The sequence below is a fragment of the Schistocerca cancellata genome, chromosome 2, assembly GCF_023864275.1.
Source record: "Schistocerca cancellata isolate TAMUIC-IGC-003103 chromosome 2, iqSchCanc2.1, whole genome shotgun sequence".
NCBI lineage: Eukaryota > Metazoa > Arthropoda > Insecta > Orthoptera > Acrididae > Schistocerca > Schistocerca cancellata.
In genome coordinates this window covers 450072970-450090372 of record NC_064627.1, presented here as the reverse complement: position 1 = coordinate 450090372, position 17403 = coordinate 450072970, and the positions used below count along the sequence as shown (strand labels likewise).

Below are 17403 nucleotides of genomic sequence, written 5' to 3'. Positions count from 1 at the left end.
AAGTCGCTACAGATTTCGAAAATAACCGTACGCCTTGCATCATGAAATAACGTCTCACCAAAGCCTTAGCACTTTTTTCTTACGAAATATCCCAGCAAATCCCGTTTAGTTAATATATTTTCTGCAAGACGTGCTACATCAGCGACGATTCGAAACAATTACCCGGAAAAGACGCTACTGCAGCCTGCGTTTATCGTGGCCAACTTTCCTTCCGTCCGGACTGTAGTTTAGCCGACCGTAAGCATTCGGTTTCGCGAATGAGGCGCTGGAGGCGACGAGCACAACATTTGCCGGCGTGTCCGCTCCCCAGCACGTTATCACTCGCCGGAGGCTATTCATGGTCACCTGACTGGGAGGGGCAGATAAATCCGCTTGCGAAGGCCGACCCGACCCAGCGTAGCCACGTTTGCTTTTCTCAGGCGCCGTGGCGGCGGAGTGGAGCAGCCTTCCGTGTAGGCAGCCACGCGTTACACCGGCGTACTCCGTCCTACCCTTCGACCATAGATACTAGTAGACTGGCCTTGCTGTGCAGAAGCTATAGGGCTGGTGTGGCTCCAACGTAAACCACGTGACTGTTGGCAAAACTTGGCGGGATTTCAAATCAGCGGTCTGCCATCCTATGTTTGTATCGTATTTTACCCACATTTCCCAATTGACTGCCAAACGCTTCCAACAAAAATTACTTTTTCATTTGCGAAAAATTAAGTCAGAACTACATTTGACCTGGATTTGTTTGTAGTACCATTTACAAAATCTAACAAATACATCGAATGCCCCTCTGGTGGGCAGCTGGGCGAATTTACTATAAAATATCAATTAAAGTAAAATGTCGTTAAAATTCTTTTAAACAGTAAGAGTGGGCTCGTGTCAAAACTTTAAATATTGGATTCGCCGCGTTTTGAGCTCTAGTCACTTATAAAAGAAAATGGGATATGGGAATTATGTCAACTATAGGTGCCAAAATTGTCGTCTTTAGGAACAGGTCCATTTTAGAGTATCAATTTTAGGTGCACTTCAAAGGTTCAGTTCCTACTATTTTTACAAAAGTTTAAACTATCAGATTAAAAAAATATGTATTTTAGATGAAAGGTGAGACTTTGAAGTTTCAGAAAATAATTTTGGAGCCTACATTTATTTGATAGTATTAGAAGGTAGAAAAAAATTCTCTTCATGTGTCGACTATAGGTGCTCTTACCTAGTTATAACCTCACTTGTATATACAAAAAGGCGCGTATGTGCAGATGGCTTAAAGTTTTTCCGTTTCAGGGCCTGTATCCAAAGCTGCCTTCGGTTTTCATCCTTAGGGAACCTATGAGTAGGAACGAGAAACAGTTATACTTACTTCTGTAACCGAATTATCACAGATACTTTCCAAAATGTAATATGAGTCTGACTTTACAGGCATCACTTTCAACACTTTAATTTACGTGATACTCTATTTCAAGTATAAAAAACATATAAAAGTCACATCAGCAGATTTCAATAAACGCATCTGCACTATCATAGAAACAGACGTGAAATGTAATGCCATTTTCCCCAACAAAACGCTGAGTGCAGCCATGAGCACAACACGAAACAACCATGTTTTGCCAACATTCACGTGACTTCAGCCCAGAGATGTTGGAACCACGAAAATGCCGTCAGGGCCAGTCTATTATATTTATGGTCGAAGGTCCTACCTAAACGCTCAAATGATTTCTTTCCAGAACAAGTATCTGGCGGTGTCCTCGTAATAAATATGGGAAGTAAATGAGTGTCGGAAATGAGTCAGAGGCTCAAAGTGTTTCAACATAAAGGTACTATAAGCCGCGATGTCGATACAATCTGTTAGTTATTTACTTTGCGCATTTCCCGCCTTATATGCACAAACCAAATGTCAGAACTGTCCATACATCAAGTGCAGTTGCAGTTTGTAAAGCAACAGAAATGGAGACACAGATTGTACAGACGTTGCTAATTTAGACATTTGGCAAATTTAACGATAATAACTAGTAAAGGACTTCGAAAAAAAGTGCTGCATTCATTTAATAAATATTTGATGTGGTAACTTCCATGAAGAAGTTACGTAGTTGTTCCACAGATCAACTGGATTATAGTTTGATTGGACTGAGTCAGTTTACAGCAGCAGTTCCCAACCTGAGGCGTAAAACTAAATTTTCAGAGGGGTGAAAACAAAAAGCTTCCATTGTGTTTCGATCATGGAATTACATACTTTTTAAAGGATCATTACTTTTATCACTATTTCTTAAGATTTTAATAGTGATCATATAAGTTACCAATAGTTAATTTTTTTCAGATATTAGTATTAAACCGTGACACAATATGGTGAAATGAATGTATGAATACCATCTTCCTCCTATACTCTACCCATTAGATATACTTTGTACTTTTTATCATGCATCTATGACAGTAACACTGAGAAAAAGACATCACTTGTGTTCAAAAAATGAAAATTTTCTCCGAGTTGTAGGTAGTTCCTGCTGTGGGCCAGAAATTGGTTCATTATTCACTTCGGAAGAGATAAACAAACTAAATGGCAGCACAACTCAACAGTAACTATGGTGTAGGGCCTATAAACTATTATTATAACTATTATTATTAGTTCTATTGGTCATACACAGATTATTAGCAGGCTGAGCTCTTCTAATTTTTGTCAGGTCCGAAGAAAAGGGTCCAGTAATCAAACATCGAGTATAATACACACAATTTTAGCTTGGTTAATTTTAAATGGGGGAGCGGGTGAAGCAAGTGTCGGTAGGGAGAGTAATATCAATGAAACGCTAATGTAATTTATCTCTCGTTATTTTACAAATAAGTGTTCGAAGAGAAAATTCTTTTTCATTGTAAGGTTTACTTAGGCGTAAATACTGATGATGATCAGGGCGGGTGTTCTAGCTAATATCTTGCACTCTGAGATATTGGTCTCGGAAACTTCGGAAAATGAAACTTCCTGGCCGATTAAAACTGTGTGCCGGACCGAGACTCCAACTCGGGACCTTTACCTTCATATCAGCGCACACTCCGCTGCAGAGTGAATATCTCATTCTGGAAACATTCGCCAGGCTGTGGCTAAGCAATGCCTCCGCAATATCCTTTCTTCCAGGAATGCTAGTTCTGCTAGGTTCGCAGGAGAGCTGTGAAGTTTGGAAGGTAGGAGGCGAGGTACTGGTAGAAGTAAAACTGTGAGGACGGGGCGTGAGTCGTGCGTGGGTAGCTCAGATGGTAGAGCACTTCCCCGCGAAAGGCATAGGTCCCGAGTTCGAGTCTCGGTCCGGCACACAGTTTTTAATTTGCCAGGAACTTTCAAGGGGCAGATTGTTTTGGCCCAGCGCCTTGGTATAGGCATCTCGGCAAGGGCGAATCCGGTCGACTGGTTCACGTGCTGCTGTCGTAAACATCTATGAGAAGTGACTGAAGGACGGTGAAACCACGGGAAGGCGACAAGGTGCCCACGTCTCACCACAGACTGTGGCGGTCGGAGGCTGACCAGCTCTGTAAAGCAGGGCAGGCGGCGATCTGTGGCAGGTCTGGTGGCGGAGTACAGTGCTGCTGTAGGGACAAGTGCTTCCATGTTGACCCAACGTTACAATTGCTGTGGGAACGCTACCATCGAGATTGGACCATGGATAAATGGAAACGTGACGCCTAGTAGGATGAATCACGTTTCTTGTTTAAGCAGGTCGATAGTCGTCTCCGGATTTACCGTCATCCAGGCGAACTGTTACTCGAAAAATGCAGCACATCGAGGCCGAAGGCCGTTGGGACAGTATTACGCTATAGGGGGCATTCAGCTGGGCTCCCATGGGACCTGTGGTAGCGGTCGAAGGCACCACGGTGTCTGTGGATTACGTGAACATTCCTGCGGACCACTTGTACCCCTTCATGCCCCGACGGCGACAACATCTTCCAACAGGATAACTGTCCGTGTCACAAGGCCAGAATTGTGCCATAGTGATGAACTGATGTCTTGGCCACTAAATGCGTCTGATCAGAACTCTATGAAATACTTCCGAGACGCTGTCTGGTGTGAGATCCAAACAGTCAAACCAGCGATTCGTAATTTAGGGGAATTACGTGACCTGAGGAAGGCCATGTGGTGCCACATACCGCCTCCGGAAACCTTCCAAGGGTTTGTCGCATCCAAGACATGTAGGATCGCTGCTGTTCTGCATTTCAAAGGTGCACCAACATGCTCTCAGCCAAGTGGCTACAACGTTTTGAGTCACTGGTGTACAATTTAATAATACAATAAAAAATTTAAGGAAAATTTATAGATAATAATTACGTCGGTTGGGCCACTTGTACAAAACCTAAATTTGGATGGTCGGGTGGGTATCGGAACCCCGATCCTTTTTAATGCGAGTTCAATGTCGAAAACATGAGCAACCTCGTTTGGTAGCAGTCAACGTAGAGCAGATGCAAAAATTGTACTTCATTAGGTGGGTTTAGCAGGCCGCCGTGGCCGAGCGGTTCTAGGCGCTTCAGTCTGGAACCGCGTGACCGCTACGATCGCAGGTTCGAATCCTGCCTCGGACATGGATGTGTGTGATGTCCTTAGGTTAGTTAGGTTTAAGTAGTTCTAAGGGGACTGATGACCTCAGATGTTAAGTCCCACAGTGCTCAGAGCCGTTTGAACCATTAGGTGGGTTTCCATTTTGAAGAGAATAACACGTTTCATACATGTCAGGGACCCTTAATCTCGAATTTGAGACGTTCTAGACTATATTTTTATGGACTTTAGTCTGCTTCGTCCTCGAGAAGTGGTTTTGTTAGCCATGTTTCATGTTGTTAGACTTTCCCATATAAAATATTGGTGTGGTTCGCTATTGTTTGATCTCTTTACACATGTGTCAAGCTGTGCAACGAAACAAGTTTCATGATGTTCACCTTTTGTACTACATGTCATGTTCTCTGCGACACGTTCATTTGGAAAGGTAGACCTTGCAATAAAGATCATCTTTAATAGAGCATCACCTGTTTTCGGCGTGTTATCTTTAGTTTACATAACCTTATGTGAAGATTAGATTTCACAAAGTTTGGTTTGAGATACGTGTAGTCAATACACTTCGTTCTTTTATATATTTTTGGACTTTCAGCATTCAATCCAATTACGTTATTGTCATAAAATGCACATTTACTGACACATCAATTAATGGCAACGCAATATCTAAGAAAGGACAGGAGAAAGGAAAATTAGAATTTTAGTCCCGTTGACAACAACGTTATTACATACTAGGCAGAAGTTCGGAATGAACCACTATGGTGTTGGAAATCTCTGGGTTTTCAAAAGAGTCATCCTCGCTGCCGCATTTCGTGAATTAGTAAAACAAAATGCATAAATGCGGACGTTCGGAGTGGTTTTTATAGCAAGCCTTTTCCAATCCCGAAGAAGGAATGAACGTTTTGGTTTAGCCCGCCTTCGATGACGATGTTCTTAGAGACAGGCCTGGATTGGAGAAGTATCAAGAAGGAAACCGGCAGTGAATTTAGCAAAGAATCATCCTGGTATTTGCTATGAGCAATTTAGGGAAGACACGCAAAACCCTAATCTGGATGTCTGTATGCAGATCTGAACCGCCGTTCTCCAGAACACAAGTCCAGTTTCTTAACCCCTGCAGCAGCTGATTCGGTAATACCGAAGCAGCTTATGCTGACAGAATGACAGGTAATGAACAAAGTATTTATTTTTCAAGTATCCTTGAGGATAGTTCCTCCTCTATTGCCGGCGTGGGTGGCCGAGCGGTTCTAGGCGCTACAGTCAGGAACCGCGCGACCGCTACGGTCGCAGGTTCGAATCCTGCCTCGGGCATGAGTGTGTGTGATGTGCTTAGGCTAGTTACGTTTACGTAGTACTAAGTTCTAGGGGACTGATGACCTCAGAAGTTAAGTTCCATAGTGCTCAGAGCCATTTGAACCTCCTCTGTTCACGGAGAAATAGTGGATAACACTATTCAAAACGCCTCTACAAATAGAAATCTGCGTCTGTTGGTCTGTGTCGCAGTCGCTGCGACACATGAGTGCTGTTTACAAATTGTTGCCAGACTGATTCCAAACTGTTGTCAAATTGTTTCCATATCTTTAATTTCCGGAAAGCCTTTGACACCGTTCCTCACAAGCGACATCTAATCAAATTGCTTGTCTATGGATTATTGACTCAGTTGTGCGATGGATACGGGATGGAGGAGGAGGCTCTGAGCACTATGGGACTTAACATCTATGGTCATCAGTCCCCTAGAACTTAGAACTACTTAAACCTAACTAACCTAAGAACAACACACAACACCCAGCCATCACGAGGCAGAGAAAATCCCTGACCCCGCCGGGAATCGAACCCGGGAACCCGGGCGTGGGAAGCGAGAACGCTACCGCACGACCACGAGATGCGGGCGATACGGGATGACCTGTCAGAAAGGTCACATACGTATTAACTGACGGAAAGTCATCGAGTAAAATAGATATAATACCCGGCGTTCCCCAAGGAAGATTTATAAACCATCTGCTATTCCTGATATAAATTAGCGACATAGGAGACTATCTGAACAGCCCTCTTAGATTGTTTGCAGATTTACTGTTATTTACCATCTTGTTAAGTCATCAGATGATCAAAACCAATTGCAAAATGATTTAGACGAGATATCTAGATGGCGCCAAAAGTGGCAACTGAGTCTCAATAATGAAAAGTGTGAATTCATCTACACGATTGCTAACAGAAGTCCGCTAAATTTCGGTTACATGGTAAATAAAACAAATCTAAAGATTGTACGTTCGACTAAATACTTACGGATTACAATTACGGATAACTTAAATTGGAACGATCACACAGATAATGTTGTGAGGAAAGCAAACCCAGGACCGCGTTTTATTGGCAGAACACTTGGAAAGTGCAACAGGTCTATTAAAGAGACTGCTTACAACATGCTTGTCCGCCATCTTCTGGAGTATTATAAGTTTTCTTTAATTTACGTTTATGGTCACAAACTGTTTATTAACAGATTACCGGTTTCGGTCTATAATGACCATCATAAGATCTGCAGCAAAAATGGGAAAATCATAAATACACTCGCACATTGTCTACAGCTTAAAAACAATACATAGACCATAATGAAAAGTACTATTGACAAATATATGCATTTGTGCGCTTTTAGTATGAAGAGGCATACCTGTTTTATAAAAACAAAGTCCTAATGTACTGCAGCCATAGTGGCATCGTCAAATGTTAAAATGGAGAATCAGCAACAGCATCGTCAAATATATATAAATAACATCATATGCACGAGTCATGTTGTCAGTAGCACCAATGTTCAAAACAAGCAGTCGTACAGTAGCCACAAGATGTTTGTGTTGTAAGTTCACCAGATGTCGCTAATGTCGGCATACACTAGTTTTCAATAATTAATTGAACAGCGAAAATAAAGTGGGATACAATAGTTGAAGTCTGTAATGAGCTGGAGTATTGCTGTGCAGCGTGAGATTCGCATCAGAGTGGATTGACGGAGGACACAGAAAAAGTTCAAAAAAGTGCAGCTCGTTTTGAATTATCGTGATACAGGGGAGAGAATGCCACGGAAATGGTACATTGAGGTGGCCATCATTAAAACAAAGGCGTTTTTCGTTGCGACACTATCTTGTCATGAAATTTCAGTCACTCACTTTCTCCTCCGATAACGAAATATTTTTTTGGAACCCACCTCTATAGGTAGAAATGATCACATAATAAAATAAGAGGATTCAGAGTTCGAACAGGAAGATTTAGGTGCTCGTTTTTCCTGCGCGCCGCTTGAGAGAGGAACGGAAGAGTAATGGCTTGAAGGTTGTTCGGCGAACTCTCTCTACTTGGCACTTAACTGTGAATTGCGGGGTCATCATGTAAATGTAGATGTAGGCGGTCGTACAACCATGCTATAGTATCTTTTCGCTAGAACCTCGCTATCCTGGATGTAATTTCGCGATACAGTTCACGTGAATGTACCGGGGTTGGGCAAAAATACGGAAACACGGCGAAAAATGCAAGTTTGAATATAAATGCAGCTGCTAGCTATACCTGCAGGTTGCGCTGTTGTATTTGACCACGAAGAGCAGCTTTGCAATGTTCTCAGTATGTTGCAAGTGTCCGTCGTAGTCATAACAGTGGTCTGTGTAGCTGGGAGTGCATAATGTCAGAGCTAAGTGAATTCGAACGAGTGCAAGTCCTTGGTGCTCGTGTAGCAGGTGCTTCCGTAACCAAGGCAGCCGAAGTGTCTGGTGTTTCAAGAGGCATCGTATCGAAGATTTATACCGCATACAGGGAAAGCGAAAAACATTATCTACATCTACATCTACATCCATACTCCACAAGCTACCTGACGGTGTGTGGCGGAGGGTACCTTGAGTACCTCTACGGGTTCTCCCTTCTATTCCAGTCTCGTATTGTTCGTGAACAGAAAGATTGTCGGTATGCCTCTGTGTGGACTCTAATCTCTCTGATTTTATCCTCATGGTCTCTTCATGAGATATACGTAGGAGGGAGCAATATACTGCTTGACTCCTCTGTGAAGGTATGTTCTCGAAACTTCAACAAAAGCCCGTACCGAGGTACTGAGCGTCTCTCGTGCAGTCTTCCACTGGAGTTTATTATCATCTCCGTAACGCTTTCGCGATAACTAAATGATCCTGTAACGAAGCGCGCTGCTCTCCGTTGGATCTTCTCTATCTCTTCTATTAACCCTATCTGGTACGGATCCCACACCGGTGAGCAGTATTCAAGCAGTGGGCCAACAAGTGTACTGTAACCTACTTCCTTTGTTTTCGGACTGCATTGAGAATGACATGCTGCGTTCTGTTATCTAGGAACTCTTCAATCCAATCACACAATTGGTCTGATAGTCCATATGCTCTTACTTTGTTCATTAAGCGACTGTGGGGAACTGTATCAAACGCCTTGCGGAAGTCAAGAAACACGGCGTCTATCTGGGTACCCGTGTCTATGGCCCTCTGAGTCTCGTGGACGAATAGCACGAGCTGAGTAGATTTCTAGTCTCCAGAAAAGTCATTATACTCGAACATAATACGTGTTTCTCCAAACATATTTAACCACCAAATTAAACTAAAGTTTATGTAGCAGAGTAGCAACGTAATCTCCCAAATGGAAATTCGATGACTCACTAACAAGTCGTTACTACGTCAACCAGGCTCTCGCACAGTGTTCGATGTAAACAATAGTAAGACGAATACAGCAGCATTATCCATTACTGCACGTAGTGGCTTCCAGCCACTGCGCAGGTCATTCACGTAACCGTTGAAAAAACGCTTGGCTGGAACCGTACTTCCCAATTGAGCAGATCCAACCTCTACCCTTAGGCCAACTCGCGTGTTCTACTTTACGCCGATGTGTGTCGGATCGTGTGACATCATGTCAAAAGTGTCATGAAGCGGCCGGCCGAAGTGGCCGAGTGATTCTAGGCTCTACAGTCTGGAACTGCGCGACCGCTACGGTCGCAGGTTCGAATCCTGCCTCGGGCATGGATGTGTGTGATGTCCTTAGGTTAGTTAGGTTTAAGTAGTTCTACGTTTTAGGTGACTGATGACCTCAGCAGTTAAGTCCCATAGTGCTCAGAGCCATTTTTTGTCATGAAGCCTGAGTACAAACAGTTTGCTCCCAATATTTTCGACAAAGGCAAGTGTGCGAATTGCTTTCGTCCGAAGGAGGAGCACAGCGTTGAGGTTCTGGAAAGCAATAGATTCAATATGCCCTTGAGAATGGCTATAAGGCCGAAACCATGATTGTGTAAAATAAGTGAACAATGAACCGTCAAATGGCGGAAATTTCTGTTAAAAAGCAAATATAGCTGTGCATGTGAGATTTCCATGTCCGATGCTGTATTAGCCCCAGGGCAGTTGTAGAGTCATCACAAGACGTACTGCAGCACCAGGCGATAGCCACCTGTCGCAGTATAACTCCGTGACGCGCGAACTGAAGGCCGTGTTTACGCCAGCACTTGTACGTGCCTCAGCGGGGAGAGTGCAGCTCAGTTGTGTACCGTGGGAGGGGCGGATCTCCTTGACCGCGAATCCCTGACAGCCTTGAGCCACTGGGTTCAAGCCTCGGCGGCGGGAAATGGCACGCTAAGCGCCGAACGCAGACGGTGGCGCGGCGTGCTGACGTTGCACAGAGATAATCGTTGTCTTTCAGGTGGTCTGAGTGCGATTTACTGAGTGGTACACTCATACAAATTCTTCTTTGCTTACTCGTGATTTACAGTGGATGGCTTACTCAGCAATAAGTGGATCAGTGATATCTTCGGCATATCGAGATAAGAGGAGCTAGATAAGGATGTTCCGATTGTACAGCTGCCAGTGAGTCTTAAAATAAGGACATAAGAGGCGCTAGATACACATGTTCCGATTGTACAGCTGCCAGTGAATCTTAAAATAAGGTCAGAAGGCGCTCCATATCATATCCCCTAGCATTTTTTGGCCAAATAAAGTATACCTGACGTGTAAAATTTTGTAAAGTAAGTTTGTAATGGTAATAATAATTCATGCCGAAAGGGTCAAACTTGTTACGATGTGAATGACGCGGTAACTTTTCGTCAGCGTTAAATATCCGAAAGATAATTCGAACGTATTAAATCAAACCTTTTGGTTATAAGAATGTTTATATTACCGAGTTGTTATAACTAAACTTTCCTATTTAACACGTTATAACACGGAAACTAATTAGCGTACAAGTAACAAACTTGGTAGCATTAATGTCAACGACATGGAGAAGAGAAATAATGCAGATCAGTTCAACTGGAACGCACTCAATGTGCTGCTACGGTACATCATATCATTATATGCCGGTACCATACTGCTACAAAAGAGGCGCAATATGGCGCCTAGCAGTGTTCAGAAGCGTCTGAAAGCGCAGGATTGCATTCTGCACAGCAGAACTAAGCATGTCCGTAGGTCTGCTGGCTACCTCTCTCATTATGCTGCGCTTCAGATTACCACATGTGTGAATGTTTAGTGGTAAACGCTCTCCTTCAGGTAGCCCCACAACCAGAAATCACAGGGAGTGAGATCAGGTGATTTGTACCAGCCAAGCATTTGGAAACGATCGGCTGTTAAACTTCACGAGCGATGTGCGATGGGCCAACTTGCATGAAAACCGTTGAGTTCAATGCGTCTCTCTCCCGTATGGCGGGTATGACATGCTGGCGAAACATATCACAGTAACGCTGGCCAGCCACACTGGACGTCTTTGCTCCTTGAGCGCCAACCTGTTCGAAAAATGGGCCAATGATGAACGTAGCCGTGAAGCCACGCCATACGGTGACACGTTCACCACGCAGAGGAACTTCATGCACAGTGACTGGAGGTGAAGACCTCCACTCTCGGCAGTTGTGTGTGTTCACCTCACCCGTCAGAGAAAAATGAGGTTCGTCTATCCATAGGATGGTCCAGGACCAGCCGTCGTCAACTTCTATCCTTGCGAGAAGGTGGAGAGCGAAGTCAGCTCGTCGTTGTGCGCCCTGTGCTGAAAGCTGCTGCACAATATGGATCTTGTATGGATACCGTTTGAGAATGGTACGAAGCACCTCGCATACAGTGGACCACGGGATGTTCAACTGTCGTGACACAGCATGCGCACTACCTGGCGATCAGGAATCGCGCGCAGCCTTGTCTGCCACAGCAACAGCTATTTCATCAACCACCTGTGGTGCAACCGGTCGTCGGCCTCTTCCCGGAAAGAGGCCCAGTTCTCCAGTTTATTCGAACTTGTTCATCATGAAACTTCCTGGCAGATTAAAACTGTGTGCCCGACCGAGACTCGAACTCGGGACCTTTGCCTTTCGCGGGCAAGTGCTCTACCAACTGAGCTACCGAAGCACGACTCACGCCCGGTACTCACAGCTTTACTTCTGCCAGTACCTCGTCTCCTACCTTCCAAACTTTACAGAAGCTCTCCTGCGTTTGGAAGGTAGGAGACGAGGTACTGGCAGAAGTAAAGCTGTGAGTACCGGGCGTGAGTCGTGCTTCGGTAGCTCAGTTGGTAGAGCACTTGCCCGCGAAAGGCAAAGGTCCCGAGTTCGAGTCTCGGTCGGGCACACAGTTTTAATCTGCCAGGAAGTTTCATATCAGCGCACACTCCGCTGCAGAGTGAAAATCTCATTCTGGAAACATCCCCCAGGCTGTGGCTAAGCCATGTCTCCGCAATATCCTTTCTTTCAGGAGTGCTAGTTCTGCAAGGTTCGCAGGAGAGCTTCTGTAAAGTTTGGAAGGTAGGAGACGAGGTACTGGCAGAAGTAAAGCTGTGAGTAGTGGGCGTGAGTCGTGCTTCGGTAGCTCAGTTGGTAGAGCATTTGCCCGCGAAAGGCAAAGGTCCCGAGTTCGAGTCTCGGTCGGGCACACAGTTTTAATCTGCCAGGAAGTTTCATATCAGCGCACACTCCGCTGCAGAGTGAAAATCTCATTCTTGTTCATCATGTTCCGCATGGCAGGTGGAGAAAGAGGACCCAACCGTAATCGTTTTAGCTGGCGAAATTCTCGAAGTGCAGCTGCAAATTACTGTCTTTTCATAGTCGAGCTTAACCAATAATGTCCTGCTGCCGGCCGGAGTGGCCGAGTGGTTCTAGGCGCTACAGTCTGGAACCGCGCGACCGCAACGTCGCAGGTACGAATCTTGCCTCGGGCATGGATGTGTGTGATGTCCTTAGGTTAGTTAGGTTTAAGTAGTTCTAAGTTCTAGGGGACTGATGACCACAGACGTTAAGTCCCATAGTGCTCAGAGCCATATGAACCATATATAATGTCCTGCTCCATTTGTCCAAGCTCATGTTGCCACGTCATATGAATCGCGATGACTGATCACGGCACCTGGTGGCCATAGTTGGAACTGGACGGTGGCACTGTGACGCACGGAAATCATGTGCCCCGTACTCTGGAAATTAATGCCACCAGGTCTGTTTCTCGTGCGGTAATTAGTTTCTGTGCTATAACGTGTTAAATAGGGAGAGTTTAATTATAACAACCCGGTATATTAAGCTCTAAGAACATTCACTCGTCAGTGGTGTAACACACTGAGTATGCAGGTAACATACGCTGTCTGAACGAAAGTACCAGAGCTGACCACTAGATGTAACTAAAAGCGGCCCCGCCAGTATAACAGGAGGCAGAGAGTATTGTTTTAACGGTAGAGAAGCGGTAACAGCAGAATGGGTCTGTCAGGAGAGTTCAGTGGTTTCGAACGTGGACTAGTCAGTAGATGTCACCTGAGTAACAAATCCACCAGTTACATTTCAATCCTTGTAAAGTTGCCCAAGTTGATTATTGGTGGTGTGCCTGTGAAGTGGAAACGCTAGTTAACAGCCACGGCTGAAGACCTCGTGTATTAGAGGACAGGGACCATCGAGCATTTGGGAGGACGGTTGTAAGAAATCGCATGAAATCAGCGAAAATTCTCACTCGTGAACAACAAACTACTAGCAGCAGCCCGCTAGCAGAATGTGTGTAGGGATTAAAAAACAGTGGAGTGCCGAGATGGAGAGGTCCTCTTAAGCTGCGTATTTCAGCAGTCAGTACTCAACGACACTTTCGGAGATGTGAAGAGGGACGCCACTTGACAGTGAATGACTGAAAACTTGTGATTTTGAGTAATGAATCACGATATACTCCGTGGGAATCCGATGGAAAGGTTTTGGTTTAGCGGATGCCTGGAGAATGTTGTGTTGTGGCAACAGTTACGTACGGAGGAGATGGTGTTATAGTATGGGGGTGTTTTTAACGTGGAAAGAATGTGGTCCCCTTACTGCGGTTAAGAAAACACTAAATACCGAAGGATGTGAATCCATCTGCCAGTATTGTGTAGTGTGTACAGTAGAGGAACGTTTCGGAGACGATGAGAGTTACAGAGATTCACACGCGTGGCCGTAAATATCCGCAGCCGAGTTCGAGCCATCATAAAGGCGAAGAGTGGACACGCCCCATATTACTTTTGATAAGATAATGTATGTGATAGAAAATAGCCGTGCAAAGTGCACAAGCGACAGCAAAATGAACAGAAGTAGATGCAGTATAGTTGTCACCTCTTTTCTCGGCTTACCTCTTTAAGTAACTCGAAGCGAAATAGTTTTGTTCATATACAATGCTTTTTCTTAGTTGAATAATCAATGCATGAATCCAACTGCTAGCAAAAACTACTAGCTGTAACGACATATGTTGCACCGTGTTCTGGTGGCGAAAAACAGAGCAGGTCGGACATGTGTTTAATGGGTAGTAGTCTTCTGCAAGCAAGTACTGGGATCACAGAAGATAACTCAAAGTGTGATGTTTGAAGAGCTAATCGATGTGGAGTAAACACCTGAAGATTATCATTTTAAAAACAAGGAAATATCTATGTTTCACTGAACTATGAGAGTCCCCACTCGGAGATCCTAACGACATTTGCGCGGCAAGACATTTCCTTCACAAATGGATCCCCTGTTTATCTGTTTTCAGTGTTTCTGAACATTACATTTCCGTGCGTTCTTGCATGACCCTCTAATTTCTTCCGTGGGTTGAAAGGTATACCATTATCGTTCAAGAGAAGCACATGGAGTTTACGTACGAAGCACAATTCACGGGTTTTGTATTCAGTCTTGCTCTTTTGCAACTAAGACGGAAATGATTTCCTCTTACTGTATTCATACGTTGTGGTAGCCGATGAAGATTTTCTGTAAAAATATGATCTGTATGTCCAAATATCTGCCGGGAATTACTAAAAGGTTCAAACTCAGTGTAATTAATTTGGCGAAGCCAGTGAGAATGTCTGTAACGAAACTGCGCTTATGTTACACCGTTCTTGAAATATGTTGAACTAATTGAAGGTTTGTACAATTTTCGTACTACTAACAAATTCCCCGTTGTCACAACTGCCTAAATTATCGCGGTTCTAAAACGCATTGTCTCCTAACTATGCCTTAACATCTGTTGCTTAATAACATTACCAAAACTTCTCTCATCATCGGAGTGCACTACTCTCTACGACTATAACATGTCATTATTCCAATCTTTCACCATGTGGCAGCTATTTACTCAATCTATTGGACAAAATCCTTTTATGTACAGCATTTTTCCAACATAAAAAGAACGTACTTCTCCTTTATATTTCTCTTCTTTCCTATTTATTTAACACTAGCTTAGCGCCAGCTGCTTCGCTCACGTAGACTGTATTGTCTGCGCAGATTTTTTGTTTTTATTTAATCGACTTTTTATATTGTACACATAATTAATTGCAACATCTTCTAAACTTTTCGCGCTAATGAAGGCCGTAGAATTACGGTCTTTTCTGAATGTACTTCCGACCAAAAACGGATTCTCGTAGCTGGAGACGAGGGTCTTTATTGATCCCGCCTTTTATGTTCCTGTGGTGATATTTCCATAGAAACTTCCATCCCGTAACACACATTTCTTTAGAAGTCAGATATCAGTTATCATGGATTTATTTTTAAAATGTTTTAATACAGCGAGATACTCTCTAAGACAAAAGCAAAAGAAGACGATGCACCACGAAGGAATTATCCGAATGGAACGGAAATCGGTAAATGCGATGTACATGTACAGACAAAAAAATATTACATTTTCGGAAAAAGTAGATGATTTATCCACGATGAAGGGCTTCGCAATTTGAGTAGGTCAATAACCATTGATCCACCTCTGGCTCTTATGGAAGGACTTATTCGAGTTGGCACTGAGTGACACAGTTGTTGGGTGTCCTCCTAGGGGATTTCGTGCCAAATTTCATCCAAATGGCGCGTTGGATCGTCATAATCACGATCTGATTGGAGGTCCCTGCCCATAATGCTCCAACCGCTCTCAACTGGGGACAGATTGGGCAACCTTGCTGGCCAAGGTAAGGTTTGAAAAGCACGAAAAAAGCAACAGAAACTCTCGCCGCGTGAGGGCGGGCATTATCTTCCTGAAATCTAATCCTACGATGGCTTGCCATGAAGGGCGACAAACTTGGCATAGAACATTGTCGACGTACCACTGTGCTATAAGGGTTCCGCTGATGCCAACAAAGGGATCCCGCTATAAAATGAAATGGATCACGCTATAAAATGAAATGGCAGACCACACCACTACTGCTGGTAGTCGTCCCATAAGGAGGGCGACAGTCAGGCTGGTATCCCATCTCTCTCCGGCCTGGAATCTCACTGACTGGAGTAGAATTGTCTTCACTGATGAGTCCCGCTTCGGATTGTGCCCCGATGACCAGCGAAGACGTGTCTGCAGACGTCCCATACAGCGGTGATACCCAACCTTACTGTAGCCTGTCATACGGCCCGACAACCAGGGGTGCCATTTATTTTCGTAGTACGACCCCTTTGGTTGTTATCCGTGGCACACTTACAGCACATCGGTACGTCGACGACACCCTACGCCCTGTTTTGTTGCCCTTAGTGGCAACCCATCCTGGGCTTCCATTTCTGCAAAATAATCCCCGCCCACAAACGGCGTGAGACTGCTTGCCTTCGTGCTCGCCAAACGCTACCTTGGCCTGCAAGGTCGCAGGGTATCTCGCCAGTTGAGAAGGTTTGGAGCATTATGGGCTACCCTCCAACCAGCTCGGCATTTTGACGATTTAACGTGTCAATTGGACAGAATCTGGTGCGACATCCCTCACGAGGATATCCAACAACTCTGTCAATCAGTGACAAGCCGAATAACTGCTTGCATAACAGCCAGAGGTAGATCAACACCGTTATCGACTTACTCTATTTATGAAGTTCTTTCTCTTGAATAAATCATCCAACTTTTCTGAAACTGTAATCATTTGTCTGTCTGTGCATGTACATCACATCTAGTGATTTCCATCCCATTCGGATAATTCCTACGTGGTGTGTCTTTTTTGTTTTAGAGAGTGTTTGTATAAAAATTTTCATCCCTTATTTTACCCCCTTAGGGGTTGAATTTCAAAGAGACACTAAAACACACTTTTTTATTTCTAACCGAGAAGGCAAATACAAAATTTCAGAGACTTAGTTCGTAAATGATTTCGCCGTGCAATATTTCCATTAAATTTTTGATCCCCTATTTCATCCACTTAGGGTTGAATTTCCAAATACACTGGAACTCGTATTTTTTTAAATTTCTAACCGAGAAGTCAAATACAAATTTTCTTAGATTTAGCTTTAAAAATATTCACAATGAAATATTTTATAAAAATTTTCATCTCCTATTTCACTCCCCTTAGGGAGTGAATTTCCAAAAACACTCAATCACAATTTTTTTATTTCTAACCGACAAGACAAGTACCATTTTCCGTAGACGTGTCTTTAAGAATGCTTTAGTAGTTATTTACAATGATTTATTTTCAAGGAAAACTATCATCCACTCTTCACCCACGTAGGGGTGCTAAAACACGTATTTATTTACTTCTGACGGAGAAACCAAATATCAATT

At 43.9% G+C, this 17403-nt stretch overlaps 1 protein-coding gene and 1 non-coding gene across 4 annotated transcripts in view; one reads left to right on the top strand and one right to left on the bottom strand.

Moving 5' to 3' along the window:
• LOC126161944 (phospholipid-transporting ATPase IF-like) overlaps positions 1-17403 on the bottom strand; it is a 633423-nt gene that overhangs the window by 193912 nt on the left and 422108 nt on the right. The window lies entirely within an intron of this gene.
• On the top strand, positions 12296-12370 carry Trnas-cga (transfer RNA serine (anticodon CGA)). Its single transcript has one exon. It is a non-coding gene; the product is annotated as a tRNA-Ser (tRNA).